Source organism: Manduca sexta, chromosome 15 (genome assembly GCF_014839805.1).
Source record: "Manduca sexta isolate Smith_Timp_Sample1 chromosome 15, JHU_Msex_v1.0, whole genome shotgun sequence".
NCBI lineage: Eukaryota > Metazoa > Arthropoda > Insecta > Lepidoptera > Sphingidae > Manduca > Manduca sexta.
This window is the reverse complement of record NC_051129.1, coordinates 2,859,422-2,873,705: the sequence shown is the minus strand read 5'-3', so window position 1 is coordinate 2,873,705 and position 14,284 is coordinate 2,859,422. Positions and strand designations below refer to the sequence as shown.

General features: G+C 35.2%; 1 protein-coding gene across 5 annotated transcripts in view; it reads left to right on the top strand.

Annotated features, from left to right (window-relative positions):
* Positions 1-14,284, top strand: part of LOC115453665 — a 157,861-nt gene that overhangs the window by 36,561 nt on the left and 107,016 nt on the right. The window lies entirely within an intron of this gene.

Sequence of the window (14,284 nt, the reverse complement as noted above, 5' to 3'; positions counted from 1 at the left end):
GAAATAACTCAAAATTTCTGTTTTTCGAGATTTTATCATAAAGCGATCTAACTCGGCGAGGTGCATAGGTACAATCTCACAGACATTTCAATACGATGAAAGTTACGGAGAAATATGACAGTCTGGCTCTGTTTTATATACTAGTGTGAACATGTCAGTGCCGGTAAAGGGGTGGGTTCCAGTGTTGCGCCGACGTCACGTGAGACATGGTCTAAGATGATTTTTTAAAGCGAATTAATCGAAATAATTCACCGTCTTACTAATAGGTTAGTATTTTATTTCCGTAATTTTACTTAAAAAAATGCATTCTCTAAGATTTATTTCTCTTTATTATAAAAAAAAAAATGTTTACATAACCAATTTTATGACTTAATTCTCTTTTGTGTAAAATGATTTGTGTCACTTTATTTAACATTTAAGCTTAATGCAGTTTTATATAATCAATTTAAACAAAACTAAATGGGGTTAAGTGTTGTTTCGGTATTCCACTATAATTTACCACTAACCTACAATTATTTGTATTTGTTTCTGTTTACTACTTAACCTAAAATAAACTTTTTTTCTTGTTTAGAGTTATTTCACTTTGCAATTAAACAAATAATAAAAATTAAGTATTTAATTATTATCGTAACGTAACTTATTTTAACTAAAGTATCCTTATGCACACAGTAAGTGCGGATTTTGCACATAGAACTGCTTCAAAGCATCTAGTCTTTTATTTTAAAATGTTATCATCAAGGACAAGGCAAATATTGAGTTCAGTAGCTGTATAAAACACAATATCATTGAGTTGGAAATCCATAACAGATGAACTAAATTATTTTACTAGCACATTGTAATTATATTCGGTATTATTGAGTAGTGGATGCAATGACTATTTAATTATACGATGACAATATAACAGTATTCATATTCAGGCTATTTTTGTAAAAAAATAAAAATACAAAAACTATATACATTTAATAGGTTATTTAATTATAATAATAAGGCCCTGCATATTATGATTAAAAACGTATGTTTATTAATAATCACAGAAAATCTCCTTTACCACCAAATAGCCCAATGAGTATCTAGTTACCTATTGCGAAACTGATATTACTTTAAATTAGGATAATAAAAATAGTACTATCTAACTTACTATTACGGAGGCAACAAACAAAAATGAAGGGATGAAGGGAAAAAGAAATGAAAAAAAAAAACAAAGAGAAATGAATAAATTATCATCTCTTTATATCTATATGTTATACAAAATTTAAATTTAAATAGCATCACCTATAAATTTCTTAGGAGGCCATACGCAGAACAAGTGCGCATAGCTTAATAGAAAAGAAATGGAAACTGAAAATCTGTTCCAATTCCCGACCAATATGTAGCTTTGATAGAGACTGCCAAAATTTTAAACCTTCTCTCAATGTGCATGAGCTGAATTTGGAATCATTTTCGGATTTAAAATGATTACGGGAATAATGAGGCTATAATTTTACCACAGACGGGCAGAAGGTTAGAATATAATGAAAATGTTACAATTTACGAAAGAACGTTAAAAAAATACATCTAACAAGGAGGAGGAGAACTACAAGGATTAGACACAACAAACAAAAGAAAGGTAATAAAACCTACTGTAGAAATAAGCTTATAGAGAAAGATAACTATTAAGTGCAAACAAAAAAAGATTTGAAAGAGTATTTCGAAATGTATACCGGCGCGACATAGTGATTACACTGCACCTGATGGTAAGCATAATGGCGCTCTGGTAGAGTATTAAATGACAACAGACGGTGATCTTATGCCATCGGAAGCAATAATGCAGTTCTACTTAGTTTCTTCTTCACACTATGGTGGAATGACTCAGAATTATAGGAAGAGGAGTATGCGTGCCAACAAATTATTCCAAAGCCTAATGGTGCGGCAATAAAAAGAGTCGGCGTACCTATTGGTTCAGGCTGTGATGGTTTTCACCATCAGACTCTTAATTTGCATGCCAGCACACTTGGTTCTGCCAAGGAACGATACAGACGATAGAATACAATTAGAGTAGCTACATCCCTCCGCAACTATAGCGACTCGCAAATTGCAAAATGCGGTAGCCGGCCGCTGTAGTTTCTCCAAGGCATCGAGCAAGCTTTGAGCTGAACCGTCCCAGAGGTGCAAACAGTATTCCATAAGCAACCGTGCCTGCGTTTTGTACAAGCGGTAGAGTTAATTTGGTATGAAAAACTGACACGCCTCGTTCAGGATTCCAAAACTGCGTGATGTGGCAGTCATTACGCCTTGGATGTGCTTCCATGGACTCAAATCACAGGAGATATCCACACCAAGGTCACTCAAGGCATTCCGCAATGAGGAGAACACCGTGAAGATTGGTAACTGGAGAAAATGGGGATCTTTTGCACTTGAATGCACACACCTGATTTTATTAGCATTGAAATCAACTAGGTTCCTGAAACCTCATATAGAAATGAAGTCAAAAGTTCGGTTGAGCTCATTGGCAAGAACCTTGCGCCCCTCACAGTGTTAACCCGCGAGCTAGGGGCTCATAACAGTATTGCCCATGAACAGTACTGTAATTGCATGACAATTATTATTATTGTCAAGCGATAATATATCTTTGATATGCATCAAGAACAACATGTTAAAAGCACTGATTTCTTATATGCTAGTTTTTTAGACTGCCTCGGTGGCGTAGTTGTATTGCATGTCGGTACAATAGCGCTCTGAGGTCCTGGGTTCGAATCCCGGGTCGGGCAAAGTGATATTTGGGTTTTCTGCTCAGTATCAGCCCGGAGTCTGGAATTTGTGCCCGATATGGCGATAGGCTCGCCCTATCACATCATGGGACGGAACATACTTGGCGAAAAGTGGGTGCCCTAGTTGCGCCTCTGCATACCTTCGGGGATAAAATGCGTGATGTTATGTATGTAGTTTTTATAAATACTAAGTATAATTACTATTTTTCTGCTTTTAGACTGCAGAACACAAGGTTACCTCCCTTTATTTTATTTTGAAATGCAATGTTGATCATAATTCATAAATTTACCTCTACTTATGTAACAATAATTACGTGATGTATGCAATATTAATTTTACTTTTATTGTCGTTATATTTTATTTGATTTGTGAGTGATTTTTATTTCTTGTTAAATTGTGTATAGGTTACAGATAATTAAGTTTATAAATAAGAGTACATTTAATTTTACAACATTTCTCTTATGCGTACCTAAGTACTTCATTCAAACATGCGATAACAGAGAATAAAGCAATTAATAGTTTTGTATTTTTATTAAAATTACGACAATTTCGTTTTTTAAAACCATTCATCAGTTCATCATCGAGTCGTTAGCTCGAAACTGTAAAAAAACCTAATATTTCATGTATGGATAAGTAATTTTAAATATAAAACTGCAACAGTTAGGCTTATGTCGTATACATTTAAATTATTTGTGTAAGTGTTTTATCAAAAAGTGAAATAATTACGAACTTTTTTTTAAACGTTCATTTTTAATTATTTACAATTATAATTAACAATATATTACACGGTTGTACAATAGCTTACTGATTTCACTATCCGCCACTATCTTTAGATTTCACCTAAACACCTAAGTTTTTTTTTCATTGAATTTTTAAGTGTTTGGTGCGAAGGTGCAAAACTTTGACAGCGATTTCCCACAAAACTGAAATTTTGAGTTACTTCGTTGTTTTATTAAACGTAAAACGATGTAGTTTGCAAGACCAAGTAATTGAAGAATGGTATTATTTGTAAGTAAACATAAAGTACTTGAGTATAGTATTTTTAAAGTAATGAAAGTAATTTGAAGTGAGTCTTGGGAAAATAGATTGATTGAGTGATTTTACTTTTTATTGGGGGGGGGGGGGGGACGGACCCGCTGTTAACACTGGAAGAAATCTGCGAATGGGATATTGGAATTCCCCAGCTTAGCAACTGCAAGGCTCTGGAAGAAAGCTGGGAGGGGATAGGTGGGAATGAAGTGTGGATAAAGATAAGGAAACCTCTTAGGAGGAAAGGAGGGGAGAAGGCTAGGAAATGTTTGCGAGCCCCTATATGCCTCAATGTGAATTGGCAAACATGAGATATTCACACTTAACTGTGTATCTAAGGCCGCGACAAATGTGTGACGCCCGTGGATGGGCCTTCATTCGGTGTGGAGACTGGCTCATAAGAGTGTGATATTACTTGTGTAGGTGATGATATTATTGATATGAATCGTGGCTGCAAATGATGTAAGTGTCATCATTTAGGTCGGGCAAAGTGATATTATTTTACTACTCAGTATTAGCCCGGAGTCAGGAATTCCCGAGATGGCAATAGGCTCGCACCCTATCACAATATGACAGAAAGTAGGTGTGCCAATTGCGCCTGTGCCTACCGCTTCGAAGTAAAAGGTTAAGAGTATACGTGTGATTTATCGTCATGAGCCAATTGGAGTCCAAAGCTGGATATAAACGTTCCTAAAGATTTCCTGCCGACCTGTCAAAACCGTAAAAGTAATTGTGTGTCAAATATTAATTCTTCCACTAACACCACATCTTCGAATTTTCCAAGAATTTTATCTCGAAAAAGATGCTTCACAGACCAATCCGGAAGCATAACTTAGTTACTAATAAATTGAACATTAGTTGAATTCCGCACTCAAACGGGACATCAAGATGCTAATAAAAACTAGAAATGCTAAGGAATTTGAAGAAAAACTCCCGACGCGAAAAGTGTAAGCAAGAATGGCCGGAAACGGTCCGTACAGCATGCATAAAACATCGTCGCACGCGCAAAACACTTGGTTTGTTTTACGTGTAATATCACGCATTCCGGTATTGCAATTTAAATTGAGAAAGAGCGTCGTGAGGTCCCAAGTTGTGCAGCAAGTAATTTTAAAAGAAAATAGTAAATCCAAGGACTCGAATTTGCTCCTAAAATGGCAGTAGAATCCCCGATATAAGATCAATGAAGTGTGGTTGATATACCCAGACGTTCCTAAAGTTATCAGTTAGTTTGTGTCTGTCGTCATTGTCATATCATGTCCTGGGCCTAGGTGCTTTTTAAGGGAGAAATAATACCAGGTTCCTGAGCGCAACTGCTCCATCTCTATTTAAAAGTATGGCGCTCCTAGGCCACCGCCGCTTATATGCCTCTTACTTATTTGGGGTTAAAGGTTAGGTTATATATACATTGAACATCTATTTGCAAATTACATGATGGAATGCATAATGGTTTAACTGAACTATGTTTACATGCAAGATTATCAAACCAGATAAAACCACTTTTTCGAAATTAGTTAAAATGCAGATTTCTTACATCCACTGTAGAAAATTTAACGGCGTGGATTTTATGGCTCAATCAAATACTTTACATTTTCACTGAAGATCGCTATGGTGCAGTCATGCCGTAGATAATTGAGATATTTAATTATATTGGTGGAAATCGAAATCTGGTATCATTTCAAAGGATCCTAAAGCCACCTTCAATTCTTCTAGTAGTTCTACCTCCTCTGAATTTTAATCCTACTCTTATAAAGGCGAAAGTATATGATAATGGATATTTATTAGAAAGAAATACAGAAACTGGTGAACCGGTTTGCATGCATTTTATCACACAAACAGCTTACATCTTAGCTAATGCCATATGTTCTAATAATGATAATTTTGATATCAACATTAAAATATTACTAATAGGATATCAACAAAAATTATAGATCGTGATGTACACAAAAAATGTCTATACTAATATATAAAGTTGAATAGTTTGTTTGTATGAACGCGCTAATTTCAAGATACGCTACACCAGTTTTGAAATATTTTCACAAATAAAAAGCAGTAATCTAGCTTCCTATTAGTGCTATAGGCTACTTTTATCCCGAGTAAATATGTAAAAAAAAATTCATGCGGGCCGAGCCGCATGCTAGTCAACTAATAAGCATACTATAAATATTCATATTAACATATTACTAGTAGGATATCAACAACAATTGATTGATCGTGATCTACCCAAAAAACTTGGTAACGAAAAACCTGCATTTGGTAAAAAAACAAATGCATCTAAACTTTTAATATCTTACCCAAATAGTCTATAATTAAATGCTGTAACGCAAACCAGGATGTTTAGAATTGCTAAACCTTGTCCATATAGTATAGGTAACATCTTTGTTTTATGTAGATACTTGTGATTTTTTCTTCTACCAAACTTTATTCTACTTCTAAGTGAGATTGACGTTACACCTGCTGGTGGTAGGATATATTTTATATTCGCCCGTATAGCGACCACCATACACAAGGTGTTAAAACCGTTGCGTTCCGGGATCAGCCTGTGTATATTCGATTCCAACAGGCCGGCATAATTGCTTCGACTGTCGAGGGGTAATCATCTCTCATCGGTCGACATTCTATTGGACCCCACTTCACTTATCATCAGGTGCGGTAGGGTCACTGCCGGGGACGTCTAAAAGAACGCTTATATAAATAACCCTTCTAGAAATGTTGCAAAAACGTAGTACATGAGAAACCAAGTTTGTTAAACATATCCGCTAGAATTACATTATAGCGTGGGTTTTGTACCGTTCTGTGCAAAACTCTGAAGGTCTAAGAAATGCGACGTTTACAAAATTAGCATTGAGATTTAGGGGATGACTTTCCAAAAACTCTTATCGTCACTGCGTTAGGAACTGTAAAACTATATGTTTCTAAAACTATAGGTTTAAAATATGCTTGTCTGTCCGTCAGTCAATTACTGTATCATTCAGTCAGTACCAAGAATTTTATGAATACATCAATGATAGATTAATCATGCTAATTCCTATTTCCTTCCAAACCATTCACGGGTTTCTGTATTTATTTCTATCGAAACGTCTAAACATCCACAAATAATCGGATATCCATCATTAGCACTAAGAAACATGTCAATCTTTTCTAATTCATTGCCCAACAATAAAACTTACTGGACATACACAGAGATGGCAACGATTACACTGAAATAAAATTATTTTACGACTCTTCGCGCGGTTCTTTATATTATAATTTTCCCCTGATGTTTCGAAAATTTTGCAGCCTTAATGCTCGCGAAGCTGTGGTGTTGATCTTCCGAAAAGTCAAAATTACAAACCTACATTTTACAATTATATATAACTAGCTTTTGCTCGCGGCTTCGCCCGCGTGAAGGAGTTTTCCGGGATAGATTTTTTCCAACTTACTTGTTATGTATCGTTATATCATGACCAAATTACACAAAATTATTATAAATTGTAGCCCATATGTTATTCTCATGTATAAACAATATTACTGTAAAGTTTCATCCAAATCAGTTCAGTAGCTTTTTCGTGAAAGTAGAACAAACATATGTGCATACATATATAATATGCATCCATACATGCATACATCCATCCTCAAAAACTTTCGCATTTATTATTAGTAGGAGTACCACGATAAAATCCATTAAATAGTTTTCTTCCAATGTCCAACATTCGCATAAACATAAAAAAAATCATAATGATGAAGCTGTTAAGCTGGTAAATAAAATAAGTAATAGACAATCGATGCAATCTCGTGCCGCGTCGATTTGTTTATCATACAATGACGCTTACCGTAAGTCAACTGATCTTAACTAGGCTCTATTTGTGTCTTATTTGATAGGAGATAGCGTTATTTTAAACACTATCAAAGGTTCATTTAACGTTATCAAATTGAACTTGGTGCAGTATTTTTTTTTGTTATTGATTTGAATGACGAGACGAGCTTGCCATTCGCCTGATGGTAAGCGATACGACCGCCCTTAAACAGTAGAAACATCACCCAACATATTGAGAATTAGAGAATTCAGATATTCTTGTATTAAAGTACGTGAGGCTGAAGACTGCTACATCAATACCTATTAGTGTATGATATTAACTATACCTAGTGACCTAAACTTGAAATAAAACATAATTGATTTTGCACGTAGTTTCCCTCGTTAATGTCCCTTCCCAGAATAAAATAAGATTCACAGATAACGTAACTTCCTATTTAGAAAAATTGGTCCAGTATTTTCAGTGGTCATTCTTTACAAATATTTCTAACTTTACAATTCCCCCCGGAGCAATTCTTGTACGTTTGGTCTCCACATCAAATACACGCCCATGTACTAGACATTTGCCAGTCTATAGGGCTCGCGAACATTTACCTTCCCATCTTCGCTCAACAAAAAAAAAGGATCCTATCCACCATTCTCCCCTTCCTCAAAAACCAACTCCCCTCCCAACTTCCCCCATTTAAAAGCTACATATCAAATAGCATAAACTCGCTGCCCAGCTCTTGACAACCCAATTAGTAAAACACACAACCCTTTATTGAATCAACGGAAAAGATAAAATTAAAAAACAAAATCTCATACTACTATTCTCTTAAGTAATTATAGTTAAGGTTTTGGTTTAGAGACTTTCTTACCCTCACACCCACCACTACAACTCCTGTAAGCCAGGATCAGCAGTGGCACGCATTTTATGACACCGAGCGGTGAAGCTTGGCGAGTCTCAGGAAAACCTAATATGTCATTATCCCGCAACGAAATTAATCAAATAGAAAGATAGGGAGGAGTTGGAATCATTAATTGTCCACTTCCCTCCATAGCAATGCGGGAGACAAAATAATGAACTAAGCAGGCGTTTTAACTTCAAGGATAGGGACCTTTACAACAAAGCTAGCTATAAAGCACCACGGATAAAATTAAAAGGAAAAAATTAAAGGCTTTGGTTTAGAATTAAATCGCGATCTCCTTCAAACAGCGCCACACGGTGTGACAAAATAACGGTATTATCCCATCACATACATTACACGGTGCGGCGGCGCGATTGACACGGCTCCAACTGTTATTACAATAATGTGCGGTTAACAACGAGTTTACCTGCTACATATGTTTGTAGTGTTAAATGCGAGTGCGCAGGAGTGGTGCCTGTTTTAACGGTTGCTGATTTTAGGGTGATGTGGGGTCAAAGGAAAGAATTTTGGATTCTCAATGCCAATGACAATGACGAAATAAAATAATTTATAGATATACAATAGGGCGCCGGACTCATATTTGTGCTTTACTATTATCAAATATTTACGTTATATAAATTATAACACAGAAGGAACTATTAAAATCCGGTATAAAATCAACAAGTTACATGTCTTTGAATTTCGGTGGAAGGGGTAAATAACAAGAAACTGAAATGAGACGCAGTACCCACATTTGACGTCATCGAGAATTACGACGCATTCAAAGAAAGAGATGAAGCGATATCTCTACAACGCGCCTACTTCTACACATTACAATATTTGAAATATAAATTACTGGCTCATTTTTTAACTAATTTTGATGCAGTTTGCGCAGGAGTGCTTCTTTTTCGTATTATTAGCTATTAAATATAGAATAATGTACAAAATCAAGCATCGGACGGTCCCCTATTGATCATAATATATCAGTGGCTAAACCGATAATAACAAAGTTTTTAAATAAGAAATAAAATTTGCTTCCTAAACCCAATGCGAATTTATAATATAAACCTACTTCTAATGTTTACCCTTCAGAATATCGATTTCGAAATAGTCCTTATTTACACAAGAATAAACTAACTAAAACTAAGTCAGTGTGTAATTCTCACCAAGCATTACTGCTCAAATCTCGTTAAACAATTAATAACAATGGTTCCAAAGCACACGCTATGTGGAATGTGTGAAATATCTCAGAGACCTAGTGGGACCCGATAACGATTTACATATTTTAGAAATGGTTCTATAATATTTACCTTGGTCTAGAAGCGTGGACTGTGGATCCAGAGGTCCTGAGTTTGAATTTTGAGTTGGGCAAAATTTTATGATCGGATCGGACCACCAACAGCTAAAATTTTAAAAAGTTGTATAATTGTAAAATGTAGGTAGATATTGTAACTTTGACTTTGCAGATGAACAACACCTCAGTCCCCCCCGTGACCATGAAGGCTGCAAAGTCTTCGAAACGTCGGGAGAAAAAATAAAAAAAGAAAAAAACCGCGATAAAATCCGGAAAATTAGTTTAATTTCAAAATTTTACGTTTTCTAGGAACCGTCTAGGCCTGGGTCTTCCAGAGAGAAATGTTGTTGTAAGCAGAAAACAAAAGTAAATCTATCCTGCAACATGATTCAAATTTCAGTACGCCATTTTATCAGAGTGGGATATAACAGGAAGAAGACAAAATGGTTCCTCAATATTTAAACTGCCAAAATTAGTTATTTGATGTGTTAGACAATACTGTGACTACAATTTATTGGCAAGTCGAAACCTCACACTTTTTTTATATACAATACAAGATTTGGAGTTTGGGAGGGACGTCATCTAGCTAGATGGCGGATAACTCGCACAAGAGGACCGGCAGGAACTAGATGCATAAAGCAGCAGACCGGCGTACCTCGGATAGGCCTATGTCCAGCAGTGGACTGCAACCTTAGGATGATGATGATGACAAGATTTGGGACAGATACTCTTACACTACAAGATTTTAAACGAAAAATATCTTTTATTATAATATTTATTTAGCAAGAGAACAAAACGTGTTCACTTGTAAGTTATATGAATGGGTCTCTACAACACGCTGATGCTAATGGGGCTGTAATTTTAAATACATGTGTTTCGTTTCCGCGTCGGCGATAGCTAGGCATTGTGTTCAGACTAGGGTTACCTCTAAACCTCAACAATTGAGTCGAAATTTTAGAAATAGGTAAAAATGATAAAAAGAAGAAAAATACAAAAAAAAACATAACATAATCCAGATGAATTAAAGATTATCCATGCTATCTACACAAGAGACAAATAAGGCATACAAATATTTTACTTTGTAAGACAACTCGAGACCTCTGTCAATGTGCCACATTCATATTTGTTAAAATATCCAATTTTTGTGCGCTCGGTCGTCGCACCAAAGGCACGCCCATGCATAGAAGGACATTTGACGCGGCCCTGGACACACAGTCCAGTGTGCCTCATATTTGTAACTACAGATTGAGGCCTAGGAGGGCTCGCGAACATTTCCTGGTCTTCTCCTCGCCGCCCATCCTAAGAGGGTTCCTTTTCCTTCCCCCACACTTTCTTTTCCGAGATATCCCCTCCCAATTCTCCTACAGGCCTCTGCAGTGACTAAGCCGGGGGATTCCAGCATCCCATTCACAAGTTACTTCCAGTGTTGACTGCGGGGTTTAATACGAAAAAAAATATATCACGAAATTATAAAATTCGTGACAACCCTAACCGGTACTTAAACCACAGCCAGTTTAAAGAACAGTAAATCATTTTGCGGCATAAACCTTGTGAATATATTTCCTTGCATTTAGATTTTTATGTCGATTTTCATCTACGAGCAATACGGGCTCTATTAACCTCGTTGTTCCATGCTCACTCAGTGCAAATTGGTAATAAATTCCTTGATATACAAAAATATACCTAAAATAAAATGTTTTTCAAAAACACTATCCATACTCACCTCTATTATAAGCAAAGGTGTTTACATGGTTATAATTTGGGTTACCCATAAACCCACATCATAATCCAAACAATACCTTAACAGCTGGCTTGGCATGGAGGTTACAATGGCAGAGATTCTTCTTAAACTAGTTATAGTGAATGCTCCAGTAATGGACATGGACTTGTCTATTTAATTTGATCCAGGGCCAGATTAAGATGTTAAATAATTGGAAAATAAGTCTTAAAATCAGGTCGAAGGGTAGACGTTACATTGTGTCTGTCTGGAACATTTATCGTGAACTCATGATAAAAATACCCACGCTACATATAATGCTATATCTTCTCTCGTCAGTCAACGCTTTATCTGGACTCCATTCCACTCCATCAAGGGCCAAGTCACCGAGCCCCTATAAAACGCCCCAAAGAGGTTGAGAGATATAGTATAGGTATCGAATTAACTATTCAGCAAGTATAAATTTCTGTGAACCATTTTCAATGATAGCAAAGATTTACTCGTAAAACGATCATAATGATATCATTATTCCACCCTTTAAATCATCTCTACCTATATCAAACTCCTCAGCTCAACTTAATCATCGCCCCGTGCCACAAAGGCTACAGTCTTCGAATCGTCGGGGGAAAATTATAATCTAAAATCCACGATAGAATCCGTAAACTAGTTTTATTTTAACATCAGCGTAACTACATTTCTCAAAGGGCCCCTACACCCATTGCTTCACACTTAATCCAGTCCTGGCAGTCACCCTATTTTTTAATTCGGACAATTCAATATGGAATGTTAATTAAAACACAGTTTTGTGGATATATTTACTGCATAATTAATAAGCTTATGCAACCGTTTACCCTTATTTGCTAGTTATTGCCGTAGAAGTGGTTCTTTTACTTTTGATCAGGCTGATTATAATTTATGAGCAGTTTTTGTGGAATATTAAATGTTATAGAGGAAAAGTTTGTATTGAGCAATACACAATTCATTGTGACTTTTTTTCACTTAAAGGCAGGTATATATTCTAAGATGGGAAACATTAGTTTGAGTAGAAAATAGTTTTTATTCCGTTTTATAACGAGGAGGTCAAACCAGAACATCATTTGCGTGTTCAGTACAGAGGGAGTTATTTTTCTGTATATTATTATTAATTTTTAAAATTTTTATTTGAGGAGCTTCGTAGTATGTCCACTTTTATTTTGTTTACTTTCATGCTTTCAATATATATTTTTTAATAACCCCAACTCGGTATGACGCACGAGCCAACAACAAACTATTTATTACCATACTGCCACAAAAGTAACTGAACAATTTCAAAACGGTTCTGCACAAAATATTTTTTTTTCTGTATCTAAAATAAAGTAAAAAGTTTGAAGTTTATTTTAGTTAAGAAAGAATGATTGTTAATACTGACACAAAAGTTGAAAGGCTATTTGCAATTTTGAATTTGTTTAGCTTTTGTGCCTGTACATGGACCACATTTATTAACAATCGTGCGCATTTAAACATATGAATTGACCATGAACTTGAATTCACACGTCTCAATAACCTTTTATATTTAGCCGCCATGGGAACTCGTGTCACGGCCGTGTTATTTAGGTTCAAGTTTAACCATTTCAGTTATCCGAGATACGGCTCGGTTGCCAACTAGACCGTGATAGTTCAACATAACCCATTAATCTAGGTGGAAGATGAGACAGGGTCTTACTTCGAACTTCGAAGATATACCGAGGAAAGAAATAGCGAGACCACTCATAATTTTAAGCACACTGTTTAACATTGTTTGACTTTTGAAAGGCAATCATATCTAAGCGACAAATATACCGAAAATGAATTATATAAACATTTTAAATCGCCATTTTCTTCTGCGTCATTTGATAGGTTTTGTAGGTCAAGAACAATTTTAATAACATTAGACTATATATTTATAAAATAAAAAGTTTAATTTTCATACATTTTCATATCAAAATCAAAACTTAAAAGCACTCTACTCATAAATTTACGGATTGTCGGTAAGATATAATTGCCTTTCAAGCGTCGATATGTTTCCAAAAACAGATTTAAACTAGTTAAACTGTCCCGTAACAATGTATTTTACTAATTAATGAGGTTATCTCTCGTCAGTCGACATTCTATTGGTCTCCATCTGCCATTACAAAAATAAATAGAAAATGTCAGAGGTCCACTACATAACTATACTGTTTAATGTATGGAGAATGCGTAACTAGTTAAAGAAGTTTGTTGTTATATAAAAAGGAAACAAACAATTCGACTAATAATTCTAGACGGTTCCAAATAACATTGTGATTGAATATCAAAATTAATATTTGAATTCCGTTTTTTGCTAATGATAGCCATGAGATCAGAAACATAATTACAATAATTATATCCATCTCTTTTCATTCAATCAACAAAAAATAAAACTAATTAAAACTGAGATGAATTCTCTTCATTCAATGCCACCCAAGTTGTGTATCTGTCAGTTTGACAACCGAGTGACTTCTCAAGCGTCAAAGAATGTTGACAGCTCTCTTGTCAGTTTGACGTTTGTGAGATATGTAATTCGACTTTCTTTTATTGTTATATAATGAAATCGTTTGAGATAAATGTATCAATATTATTCTGTATGTACTTTTGACGTTTTTGATGCATCTTTTTCAGATCTGTATTTAATCATGCAAGAGATTATTGGTTTTAAAATAACAATCATGAATTAAAATATGGAACATAAATACAAAATTGTATATGAGAAAAATAAAGAGTCGCTTTTTCAGTTTTGATATTACAACTTTACGACTTCTGTAATATATTTGTATGTTAAGTACA